This window comes from Lampetra fluviatilis, chromosome 35 (assembly GCF_964198595.1).
Source record: "Lampetra fluviatilis chromosome 35, kcLamFluv1.1, whole genome shotgun sequence".
Lineage (NCBI taxonomy): Eukaryota > Metazoa > Chordata > Hyperoartia > Petromyzontiformes > Petromyzontidae > Lampetra > Lampetra fluviatilis.
The window spans coordinates 4368406-4381439 of record NC_136309.1 but is presented as its reverse complement, the minus strand read 5'-3'; the positions used below and the strand labels follow the sequence as shown (position 1 = coordinate 4381439).

Sequence of the window (13034 nt, the reverse complement as noted above, 5' to 3'; positions counted from 1 at the left end):
GCGTATCGCTGTGTGGCAGCTACCTGGTCTGTCGCTCCACGCGAAGTTTCGGGTCTTCTCGGCCACGGTCATGCCCTCTCTTTTCTAATGCTTGAGAAACGTGGACCCCCCCCCCTAATGGAACATCTTGGCCGGTTATGAACATTTAGACTGGCCTGCCTACGATCCATCCTGTGAGCAGCTCACAAATCTTTGAAGGATCTGGACAAATTCCCATCGGTGAGCTCCTCCGGCAGGCAAGGCTGCGTTGGCTGGGTCATGTAGCCCGCATGCCCAGCCACAGCATGCATAAACAGCTTTTGTTTGGCCGGATAGAGGGGGCTAAACGGGCGCGGCACAGGCTAGAGAAGAGATGGAGTGATGTGGTACAGGAGGACGTGGAGCTGAGTGGACTTGCCGATGACTGGTACCAGCGGTGTCAAGATCGGCCTCTGTGGAGGAGGCTCGTGAAGGACGCTACTGGGCAGTTGGAGGCAGTCGCCCTCCAGCAACAACGGAGGGCAGAGGAGCGACGCTCACAACAACGAGCGGAACGCCAGGTAGATAAAACACAGCAAGTTGGCACAGTAGAAGGCACAGGTGGTGCATCAGCCAGTCATTTCGGTCATCTCAGTCAGTCGACCCATGGCACCGGGGTCTGTCCCGTGACCTCCTGCCAGCAGGCGTTCGACACTTCACTTGGCCTTAACATGCACCTAGCCTGGCACAAGCGCCGTGGTGACGTCCCGGGTTCAATTACCGCTCACGGCCATCACCAGTGACGATTATCTGAACCGGTCCTGGGTCTCCCTTAGGTTGACTCAGCCTCAAAATGAGCACCTGGTGCGGTGTGTAGTAAACATCGCCACTGGGAGAGACAAAGGCGGTCGGTCGTGGTGCTGGCCACCCACCCCTTCGTGTGCCGTTCCCGCCTTCAATAGCACTTGTCCCAACAGTCTGTTAAGGCTACACGGGGGATCTTTGTTGTTTGTTGGGTGTATATGTAAGAAGCGTATACGTGTGTGTGTATATGTCACGTGTGTGTTGTGTGTGTACGCGGTATGTTACTGGTAGGAACCACCTGGTTCCACCAGCCCACAGGGGATTATTGTGTCCGTCCGTCCGTCGTGCAGGGAGGGGCTGGGTAGGGAGGGAGGGGCTGGGTGGAGAGGGTGGGGCTGGGTGGTGAGGGGCTGGGTGGAGAGGGGCTGGTCACCCCGTGGTGCCCTTATAAAACTCAACGTTTAACCTACTCACGCCGGCTTGTGCCCACGGAATACACCACGCCGCCGTTGACCCTGGCCATTGACCGAGCAATCCAACGTTCCTATCAGCTCCTTCCGCAGGAATGTGTAAATGAAAGTCACGTGTGTGTGTGTGTGTGTTTGTGTGTACGCGGAATGTAAATACAAGTCACGTGTGTGTGTTCTGTGTGTACGCGGTATGTAAATACAAGTCACGTGTGTGTGTTCTGTGTGTACGCGGTATGTAAATGCAAGTCACGTGTGTGTGTTCTGTGTGTACGCGGTATGTAAATACAAGTCACGTGTGTGTGTTCTGTGTGTACGCGGTATGTAAATACAAGTCTGCGTTATCGTTTATGGCTCAAACCGCGGTAAATTGCCCACACCATTTGTCAGCCAATGATCATCATTATCACCAGCGGCGTTTAATGAAAGCGCAAATCACGTGCCGAACGAGGCGAGTTCGGAATTATAAAACTCGCCTCTAAATCACGCGGTGGGTAAGGCGGGGGAGGGGGGGGGAGAAGGGAAGCAGGGGACGAGGGGGGGGTGAGTGATCTCAATGACCATGGCGGACATCAATAGGGGTCCAATCCCATGGTAGTATTGCTTAATTCATCCAGTCGCGTGCGTTGCGTGCGGGGATTTTTTTGTTTTATTTAAAACCTTCTTCACGCACGGCTTAATTTCGTGACGCGATTGCATACGAAGCGCCACCGCCGGTGCGAAAAGGGCCTTTGCGAACATCGCCACTGGGGAGACAAAGGCGGCCGGGCGTGGTGTTGGCCACCCACTCCCTCGTGTTGCCGTGCCGGCCTTCATAGATGCTCGCTAACAGCACTTGCCCCAACAGTCCGTGGATGCGAGAGGGAGGGAGAGATTTTTTGTTTTGCCTTTGTAGACTATCGTGGTGGAGCGGTGGTACAGTGGTTAGCGCACTGCGAGTTCGATTCCCGTGCCTCCCCTAGGTCAACTCAGCCCGAAGGGGTACGATGTGTAAGCATCAGCGCTGGGGATGCAAAGACGGCTGGGCGTGTTTCTGACCCCCCCCCCCCCACACACATTCCATACGGGAATCTTTGTCTTTGCTGCTGATGATGAAAGTGATGATGAATGATGAGAATGGCGACGGATCATGACGATTAACCTACAATCGGGTCGTGCCGCGTGTCGTTCGGCACGATGTCGGACGTTTCGTTCCAAGCTCTGGGAGATTCCTCAGGAACCGAGTGTATTGTCATCACGGTCATCATCATCATCATTTGCTGGGCGTTTGATTATTATAATTTTAGTTCCTGACGAAACTACGCAGCGCGACTGCGAGTGTCCTAATGGAGAGACTCGCCATAGGAACGTGGAATGTCCACCAACTGTTCACAGCCCTAGGCCAGGGCTGCGAACAGCAGACGAAGCAACCAATGCCTCCATGGGTAACGGAGGGCAAGGGGCCGTCCATAAATGACGTCACGCGATTTTGGACGAATTTTGACCCCCCCCCCCAACTTGTCACACGGCGTCACAAAAGGTCAGACCCCCCCCCTCAAATATGACGTCACAAAGCTATGCCCCCCTCCCCAAACCATATTTCCATTTTGAAAATAAAACATGCTTCAAATCGCTTTAAACTATTGTCATTGTAGTGCGTATTTCATCCGGCCCTGCGCTCTGATGTTGTAGGAGTGTTCTTATAACAATTAGTGTTGGTACAACACATCTATATTTATTTAAAGTTGCGCATTTTAATGTAACGTCACATTTCTCAACCCCCCCCCCCCACCCTCGTCACACATCTTCACAAAATTCTGACCCCCCCTCCCCCACCCCTAGGTGCGTGACGTCATTTATGGACGGCCCCCAAGACGTCATCGCGTTGTATTGCGAGCGAAAGTGGCCCAGGTCTGGGAATCGATCTGAAAATAGGTTCGTTTTTTGCGTCTGTCAATAGCGCAGGAAACTTCCCCGAGGTCGTCCCAGGTCTCCCCATGCAGTCACCCGCCCCTCTCTCCTCCTCCTCCCTCCTCCCTCCTCCTCCCTCCTTCCCTTCTCTCCAGATTGGATTTGGCCGGGCGCGCAGGAACCGCATCTTGCTTACGAGGCGAGCGTTGGCTTCGCCGTGCGCTCTCCTCATTCATTCATTTGCCCCAAACTCGGAGCAACTGATTTCATCATCAGCATCATCATCATCATCACTACAAGCGGCAGCCCGCGCTTCTTTCTTCATAATTACTCATCCTCCTCTTTAGTCTTCAAAAAATCATCATCATGACATGTTTGTTTGTTTGTTGTAGTACGGAGTAAGACTGATGGCCTTAATCTCAGTTGTCTTGTGGTTGTTGTTGTTGTTTGACTTGCATCCCACTGGGATTTTTGCACACAGCGTTGGTGTACGGTGCTTTTTCTGCAATGTTTTGCTGTCTTTTCTTGGATTTTCTGTTTGCACTTCACTTTAAGATGTTTTCTTGTTCATGTTTTTTGTTTGTTGCGGTTGCACCCGATTCAAGAGTGGCTCTCAGGGCTATACCAAATAAATTAACTTGAACTTGAACATCCCTCTTCCTCCCCCTACCCCCCGCCCCTGATGAGACGTGGCCACGTTATCGAGTCCATCTCGTCACGAATCCCGCTTACAGAAGGGTTTTTTTTTTAATCCGCGAGTTATGTGCCGGGGGGGGGGGCTGCCGTGATGTGCCCGATGTGTGCGGTGTTTGTCAATTGGTGGTGGCTGTGGCTCCTGCCGCCTACTCGTGTTCACCTCGTTCGATGTCCACCGCGAACAGACGAGGGGGCACGGGCGCTGGTGGGCGAGTGGACGAGGCTTGCGGTGTTGCCTATCGAACGTCGCCGCGAGGGAAACGAAGGACGGCCGTGCGTTGCGCTGGTCATTCACCCAGTGCCGGATTATCCCAGTAGCACAATCAACTACAACACATGTAGTAGCTACTACACATGTAGCAGCTACGGGCCCCGCACTTTCAAGGGCCCCGCGCTGAATGCTTTCAAGCTATCAATTCCGGTTCAGTGATTCTGCACTTGCTCGATTACTATAGTACTATACCGCCTTCAAATTTTATGAACGACTGGGTGTTTAAGGTTAGCGATTTGTCGTATTATTTGGCTGTATAACAAATGAAAGAATATAATTACTTTACTGTGCAAGTAAAAAAAATATGTTTTAATATTTATGAGTTTATTTTTTATTTAGGGCCCGTTTATAACACACGCTACAGGCCCCACACTAGCTTAATCCGGCACTGCGTCAAAGCCTCTCGTGTGCCCGCTCCTGCCTTCGTAGGTAGGTGCCACTCGCTAACAGCACTTGCCCCAACAGTCTGTGACAGGCTATCCGGGGGACCTTTGTCTTTGTGGCTGAGTGAACAGGTGACGAGATATTTTCCTCGCCTTCCTAAGGGGCCGTCCATTAATGACGTCACGCACCTGGGGGGGGGGGGGGAGTCAGGCATTTGTGACGATGCGTGACGAGGGGGGGGGGTTTGAGAAATGTGACGTTACATCAAAATGCGCAACTTTAAATAAATATAGACACCACGTTCCACTTAACTAAATAGACTTTTTAATAAATGTTTTCTCCTACAACATCAGAGTGCAGCGGCACATTAAATACGCACGACAATGACAATAGTTTAAAGCGATTTGAAGCATGTTTTATTTTAAAAATGGAAATATGGTTTTGCGGGGGGGGGGGGGGGGCAGAGCTTTGTGACGTCATATTTGAGGGGGGGGGGTCTGACTTTTTGTGACGCCGTGTGACGACGGGGGGGGGGGGGGGGGGGTTCACGAACCCATCTGTGCAGGACCCTGACTGTTATCTCCACTCATTCGGGTTAAAAAAACAAAAGTGACCCAACGTCTCAACGTAGCTAAGCCTTCCTGAAAACGAGGGTTTGTTTGACCATACTTCACCACGCTGGTCAGTGCCGGTTGGTGAAGGAGGTGGGTATCGTTATATGTATATGATATTAATTATAAAAACAACCACAATGATATATCTTTCAATTAACATTTCTATCATCCGTGATCGATCCACAGCTGGATGAAAACGACGTCCAACCCGCGGCACACGAGAAGATCCGACTCTTTTTTTTTGTTGAGTGTCAATACAAACGGAAACGTGCAGGGTGATCGTTTCCAATAAATTGTGGTAATAACAATAATTATTATAATGAATTACGCCGATGGGATTGGAGAGAGAGAGAGAGAGAAAGGCAGAGAGGAGTCGCATTCGCGAAATCGTCGCGTACAGTGCAGCTTTGATGAATTCTTCATGAGGCCTTCTCACGCCGTTCCCTGCCTCTCTCCCCCCTCTCGCGCGCTTTCCCCTCCCCTCCATCTCCCCGTGTCTCCCTCTTTGTATCCCTCCTCACCTCACCCACCATCTCCCACTCTCCCCTCCCTCCACCCCCCGTGTCTCCCTCTCTCTCTATCCCTCCTCACCTCACCCACCATCTCCCATTCTACCCTCTATCCACCCCGTGTCTCCCTCTTTGTATCTCTCCTCACCTCACCCACCATCTCCCACTCTCCCCTCCCTCCACCCCCCGTGTCTCCCTCTTTGTATCCCTCCTCACCTCACCCACCATCTCCCATTCTACCCTCTATCCACCCCGTGTCTCCCTCTTTGTATCTCTCCTCACCTCACCCACCATCTCCCACTCTGCCCTCCCTCCACCCCCCGTGTCTCCCTCTCTCTCTATCCCTCCTCACCTCACCCACCATCTCCCACTCTCCCCTCCCTCCACCCCCCGTGTCTCCCTCTCTCTTCATCTCCTCCTCACCTCACCCACCATCTCCCACTCTGCCCTCCCTCCACCCCTCGTGTCTCCCTCTCTCCATCACTCCTCACCTCACCCACCATCGCAACATTGCACCGCAACACCACCTCCCTCCATCTTCACCATCACTCAGTCTCTTCCCTCCACTTTCTACCTCTCTGTCGCCCTTCCTCACCTCATCCACCATCACCACATCGCACCATCTCCCTCTCTACCACCATCACACATTCACCATCATTATTACATCCCACCATCCCTTCCGTACCTTCTCTCTGAATCTCGCTCCAGCTCCCTTTCTCACCCCATCCACCATCACGTATCTTCACCACCACCACCGCCACCATCATCACCTTTCCCCTGTGCCTCATGATCCCACTCTCTCTCTCTCCGTAGCTTCCTTATTCATAATTTAACTCGGACCTCAACCACCATCACCACACCGCATCACACACACACCATCTTCACCACCACCATCATCATCATCATCAATCTCCCACCGTCAATTTCTCCCCCTATCGCCCGCTCTTTAATATCTCCCCGTGACTCACTTCCTTTATCTCTTAACCTCACATCACCCACCGCCACACCGCACGCAACGCTGTCTCCCTCCCCCCCCTTCCCCCCTCCCTCTCCAAGCTCCCGCCGTCCCATCTCCCTCCCGCGTGGCTCCGCGTCCACGTCTCCCGTGTTTTATGACGTTGCCCTCACATCCCCGTTACTGTGCGCGCCTCCTCCTCCCTCCCTCCCTCCCTCCCTCTCCTCCTCCTCTTCCTCTTCTCCTCCTCCATCCCTCTCCTCCTCCCTCTCCCCCTCATCTTTCCTCCTCCTCCCCGCGACTCATCACGTCTCCCTGTGGCGCCATTCCGCCACGCTCGTGTATGAGATGGGGAGTGGCGGGGTGGAGTGGGTGAGTGGGTAGGTGGGTTAGTGGTTGGGTAGGTGGGTTAGTCATTGGGTTGGTGGGTGAGTGATTGGGTAGTTGGGTTAGTGATTGGGTAGGTGGGTGAGTGATTGGGTAGGTGGGTTAGTGATTGGGTAGGTGGGTTAGTGATTGGGTAGGTGGGTTAGTGATTGGGTAGGTGGGTGAGTGATTGGGTAGGTGGGTTAGTGATTGGGTAGGTGGGTTAGTGATTGGGTAGGTGGGTTAGTGATTGGGTAGGTGGGTGAGTGATTGGGTAGGTGGGTTAGTGATTGGGTAGGTGGGTGAGTGATTGGGTAGGTGGGTTAGTGATTGGGTAGGTGGGTTAGTGATTGGGTAGGTGGGTTAGTGATTGGGTAGGTGGGTTAGTGGTGATTTGTAGGGTAAATGTGTGACTGAACAGGTGAGCTAGTGATTGTGTGATTGCGTGAGTAGGTGAGTGTCTGAGCAGGTGGATTAGTGATCACGTCAGTGAGTAGGTGAGTGAGTGAGTGACCGAGCAGGTGAGTGAGAGTGATTTGCGTGAATCGATAGATGCAGAGATAGTCGGACGAAAGCCCACGTGATCACCATCAAAGCGGCAACGGGACGCGGTTCAGTGGGGGATGATTGACACCTTCGGCCAATGATCGCGCACTCGTTTCAGTTGATGAGAAATCAATTTGCGTTGATTCATAATTGAATCTGGGACAGGGCTTTGATCGGGGCAGCTTGGGTCAGTTTCACGCACCCTGACGAGACAGCAGAAATGCAATACATGAAAGCGGCCTTGGCGATTCGCCACAAATGATGCCCCCCTCTCGCTCCCCCCCCCCATCTCTCCCGACGTTTATCCATCGCTTCCTTCCTTCGACCAGGTTCCGAACAGCTGTTGAACAGTGGCACCCGATCGATCCCCTTCAAGTGTCTCTATGCGAGTCTGTGGGTCTCTGTGCAAGTCGATGGCTCTCGACGTGAGTCTAAGGGGGTCTAGGTGAGTCGTTGGGTCTCTTACTCTGTAGGTCTCTACGTGAGTCTATGTGTCTCTATGTGTGTCGTTGGGCCACTTTGTGAGTCTATGGGTGTCTAACTCTGTGGGTCTATGGGTTACTCTGTGAGTCTATGGGTGTCTAACTCTGTGGGTCTCTGCGTGAGTATATGGGTCACTATGTGAGTCTATGGGTCACTTTGTGAGTCTATGGGTGTCTGACTGTGTGGGTCTCTACGTGAGTCTATGGGTCTAAATGGCGTCTAACTCCGTGAGTCTATGGCAGTGGCGTCATGTGATTGGTTGATATGTGCTTTGGTGCAAGCAATGAAATGTCGAATCCCCCATCACTCATCTGGCCTCTGTTCCTGGTGCAGTTGCATCGCCTGCACGCCATGCCACGTGGGGATGGTGGGTTGGTGGCATATTTAGGAGTAATGGTGACCATATGTGTAGCGATCGTTTGTTGATGTGTTTGGCTTCCATTTGCAGCGTTCTCTCTCTTCCCACAAACGACAAAGATCCCCCGTATAGCCTCTTCAGGCCAGCACGGCACACTAGGGGGTGGGTGGCCATCACCACGCCCGGCCGCCTTTGTCTTCTCGGTGGCGATGTTTACGCACCGCACTCAAATACTCGCACGTGACCGGTTCAGATAATCGTCACCGGTGTTGGCCATGAGCGGGAATCGAACTCGGGTCGCCGGGTTCATAGCGCAGCGCGCTAACCGCTACCCCCCCCCCAACGCATAATACACAGACAAAGATCCCCCGTATTGCCGTAACAGACTGTTGGGACAAGTGCTGTTAGCGAGAATCTATGAAGGCCGGAACGGCACACGAGGGGGTGGCTGGCCAGCACCACGCCCGACCGCCTTTGTCTCCCGAGTGGCGATGTTTACTGTACATCGCACCATATTCTCATTTGATGCTGAGTCGACCTAGGGGTGGCCCAGGACCTATTCTATTAATCGTCACTGTTGTTGGCCGTGAGCGGGAATCGAACTCGGGATGGCCGGGTTCGTAGCGCAGCGTAGCGCTAACCGCTACACCACCGCTCCCCACACACACATACACACACACAGACACTCGATCTCTCTACCCCCCGTCTCTCTCTCTCTCTCATTGTATAACTCTGTTTTAATTCACACTCGCGCTTGCTCGAAGCATTTCGCCTTACGGATATCTCGACGAAGGAGATGCCCCTCGCCTCGTCTTCCAGGGCGCCGAGCGAATGTCCCCCTGGAGACGATAAAATATGAGACTCGTCGAGGAGAGAACGAGGGGAGAACGAAGGGGGTTGGGTTGTAGTTCGAGATCGACGCTGCAGGGTGTGTCCGTGAGTGAGTGAATGCGCGTGCGCGCGTGTGGCTTGGGGAGCGGTGGTGCAGCAGTTAGCGCGCTGCGCTATGAACCCAACGACCCGGGTTCGATTCCCGCTCACGGCCAACACCAGTGACGATTATCTGAACCGGTGCTGGGCCTCCATCTAGGTCGACTCAGCCTCGAATGAGTACCTGGTGCGGTGTGTAAACATCGCCACTGGGGATACAAAGGCGGTCGGGCGTGGTGCTGGCCACCCACCCTTCCTCGTGTACCGTTCCGGCCTTCATAGGTGCTCGCTAACAGCACTTGCCCCTAGAGTCTGTTAAGGCTACACGGGGGATCTTTGTTGTGTGCGGCTTGGGGAGTGGTGGCGACCCCGTGGTCGATTTATCGGGACCGGTCCTGGCGACCTCTGCTCGGTTCTACTCGGCCTCAAATGAGTACCTGGTACGAGGTGTGAGACAAAGGCGGTCGGGCGTGGTGCTGGCCACCTACCTCCACCCCGCCCACCCCCACTCTCCCCCCCCCCCCCACCGTTCCGGCCTTCAAATGTGCAACTCGCTTAGCAGCACTTGCCCCAACAGTCGGTTTAGACTATACGGGCAACCTTTGTCTTTGTGTAGCTTCATTGACACCAGGAGCAAGTGCCTCTTACTTACCGGCACGTTACATAATCTCGACGGATTCCGCGTTCGAGACCAGATTTCCGATTATAGGTATAGGGAAAGTATTCCACGTGTATACAAATGAAACAACTCTTTGTTGATGTTCCCTGAACTAATTAATAGCAATTGTAGGATGAGTAAATTATATTACCATGATCATCATTACTTACCATCTTCATGGGATAGGCTAATTAACAGCAAGCAAAGTCACCATCGTCAACACCATCATCATCACCATCATCATCATTCCTTCTCTGTCAAGGTTGGAACAGGAGGTGGGGTGATGCGGTGGAGCGAGGAGGTGGGGTGATGAGGTTGTGGTGACGAGAGGAGTTGCGGTGAGGACGGCATGGGTCGCTTTAATCCGTGCGATAAAACATTTCCGAGCAAGGAGGAAACCTCCCTCCCTCCCTGCGGGTAACCCCCTTTTCTCGCCCACGCACATTGCAGTCATCCCCAAGCCTCCACTCTCTCTCCTCTCCTCGCTCGCTCTCTCCCCTCGCTCTCTCCCCTCCTCTCTCTCGCCTCTCTCCTCTCGCTCTACCGTCTCCCGCGTCCTCTCCTCCCTCGCCTCTCTCTCTCGACAGCCCTCTCTCCCCGCTCTCTCCCCGCTCCCCCCCCCTTCTCTCTCTCTCTCTCCCTCTCCGCAAGCCTCATTCAAATGCAGGTCGTTTCTCGTTTCAAGAGGAAACTCCGCAATCCCCGAACGTTCTGAGCTGAATCGTTAAAATATACATAGAGCACTCGCACGCACGCACGCACACGTGCACACACACATATATACACACACACACGCACGAATGCACAGACGCACTTATACACGCGTGTACACAAGCGCGCGCACGCGCGCAGGGTACACACGCACGCGCAAGGAAGCACACGCGCATGTACACGCGCATTCACGTACATGCACACTCCAGTACACGTTGACGAGCACACGGGCGCACACACACACGCACACGCATGTACACACGCAAGCACACACACCACACGCCTTCGCGTCCATGCGCTCACAAATGCACGCACACACACAAATGCACGCACACACACGCACACACACAAATGCACGCACACACACGCACACACGCGCGCACACACACGCACACACACGCGCACACACACGCACACACACGCACACACACGCGCGTATACCTTCACATCCACCTGCACACGCGCGCGCACAAACACAAACAGAGATGCGCGCACACACGCACGCACGCGTACACACATGCCTACAGTCCACACACAGATAGCCACACGCGCACGCACACGCACACACATGCGCACGCAGAGAGCACACGTTAACGCAAAGGTCCCCCGTGTAGCCTTGAACAGACTTGTTGGGGCGAGCGCTGTTAGCGAGCAGCACCTATGAAGGCCGACATGGCACGCGAGGTGGTGATTGGGGAGTGGGTGTTAGGAGGGTGAGCCCTAGACCAAGTGCTGATGTTTAAACGACCACATCGAGTACTCATTTTAAGGCTGAGTCGCCCTACGGGAAGGCAGGCAGATAACCGGCGCGGGCTTTCGCCACCGACGCTGGCTCCGAGTCGGAATCGAATTCCTGTCGCCGGGTTTGAAGCGCCGCGCGCTGACCACGACCCCATCGCTCCCCCGGCAAATGCACAACGCGCAGCCACCATTCGCCGCTTCTTGGCGGATGCCGCCACCACAGCGCTTGTACCAGGCTAAGTTGCACCTCGAGGCGACGTTCAAGGCTCGCTGGTAGTTCACGGGACGGACCTCCCACGTGCCATCTTCGATACGAGCCGCGTGGCGCGTTCGCGTGTGCGCGTGGGGAGGGGGGTGGGGAGCGGTGGCGCAGTAGTCAGCGCACAGCGCGCGATGAACCGGTCTCCCCTTTAACCTGAGTTCGATCCCTAGCCGCGGCTATGATTAGTGGCGAGTGATAGCATCGACTGACTGAGATGACTGGCAGATGCACCAGCCCGTGCTTCCCACGCCACTTCGTTGAGCAATCGTATGTGGACAGGTCGCTTCTGAAAAAGGGCTATATAGCTCAGTGGTTCTCTTACCTGGTGAAATGAAAAAGTTTCGTTTGAGTCTATATACGAATTGTCTGGGGAAGTGCTTTTAAAGAGTAGCACCTACGAAAGCGGGCACGCCGCACGAGTCAGCACCAGTTACCCACTTAGGGCCGAGTCAACCTAGAAGCGGCCCATGTCTGGCTATGCTATCGCCGTGCCACGAATCGAACTCAGGTGGCCTGGTTCGTACTGCGCCGTTGCTGCCTCCAACGCGCGTACACGCGAACGCACCACGTGGTTCTCATCGCCACCGACTCTCACTCGCGCTCCCCACGCAAGGTGTCAACGCAGAACACCGGAGTCTAACTCCCCCCCCTCCCTCCCTGTCTCTTCCTGTCTCGCCCCCCCCGCCGCTCCCCCACCACTCTTCCTCCCCCGTCTTCTCCCCACATCCTCCCCTATACCTGGAAGTCTTCACACAAGCCATTCTCCTACTCCCCCCCCCCTCTGCTCCCTCGTCTGCCACTCTCGCAGTGGCGCGGTTGGCATCTTCCCGGGGTGCTCGCGGCGAGACGAGGCCCTCTCGCTCCCCTTGCTGATCGGGCGCCTCGGGCCCCTCCGAGGCATTGGGCCCCGGTGCAGTTGCACCGTCTGCACCCTCGCTAGCGACGCCCACTATCCCTCTCCTCCTGCTCCTTCGCCTCCTCTCCTTCCTGAGACCTCTTCCCCCCCCCCTCTTCCTCCCGTCCTACTCTCTCACCTCCTCCTTAGACATCTCTCTCCCCTCCGCCGTTACGATGTCCTCTGCACCTCTTCCTTACTACATCCAGCTCTTGCTCTTCCCACCTCCTCCTCTCGTCTACGTTCTCCGCTCTTCTCCTCTTCATCCTCCTCCTCGCTTTCTGCTCAATCCACCGCTTTCTCCTCCCTCCCTCCTCCTGCTGCTGCTCTTTCATCGTCGCACGGACATCGGGGGGCAGCCCGGTCTTTCATTTCAGAAACCTCGCGTCTCGCCCTGAATACGAAAGGCGGCGACGAGCGGTGACTCACTGAGCTCCGAGGAGAGCAGAACAACACAAAGGAGATGAGACGAGCCGGAGTCGGAGTTGGTTATGGACCCGCAGGAGCGCGAAATCGCGCTGACGCGGCTGCTGCAA

At 54.7% G+C, this 13034-nt stretch overlaps 1 long non-coding RNA gene across 1 annotated transcript in view; it reads right to left on the bottom strand.

The window, feature by feature from the left end:
- Window positions 1-9201, bottom strand: part of LOC144944652 (uncharacterized) — a 38464-nt gene extending 29263 nt beyond the window's left edge. The window contains exon 1 of the long non-coding RNA XR_013639607.1: window positions 9079-9201. This is a non-coding gene — a long non-coding RNA (uncharacterized LOC144944652). The remainder of the gene's footprint in view (window positions 1-9078) is intronic.
- Window positions 9202-13034: the final 3833 nt, after the last annotated feature.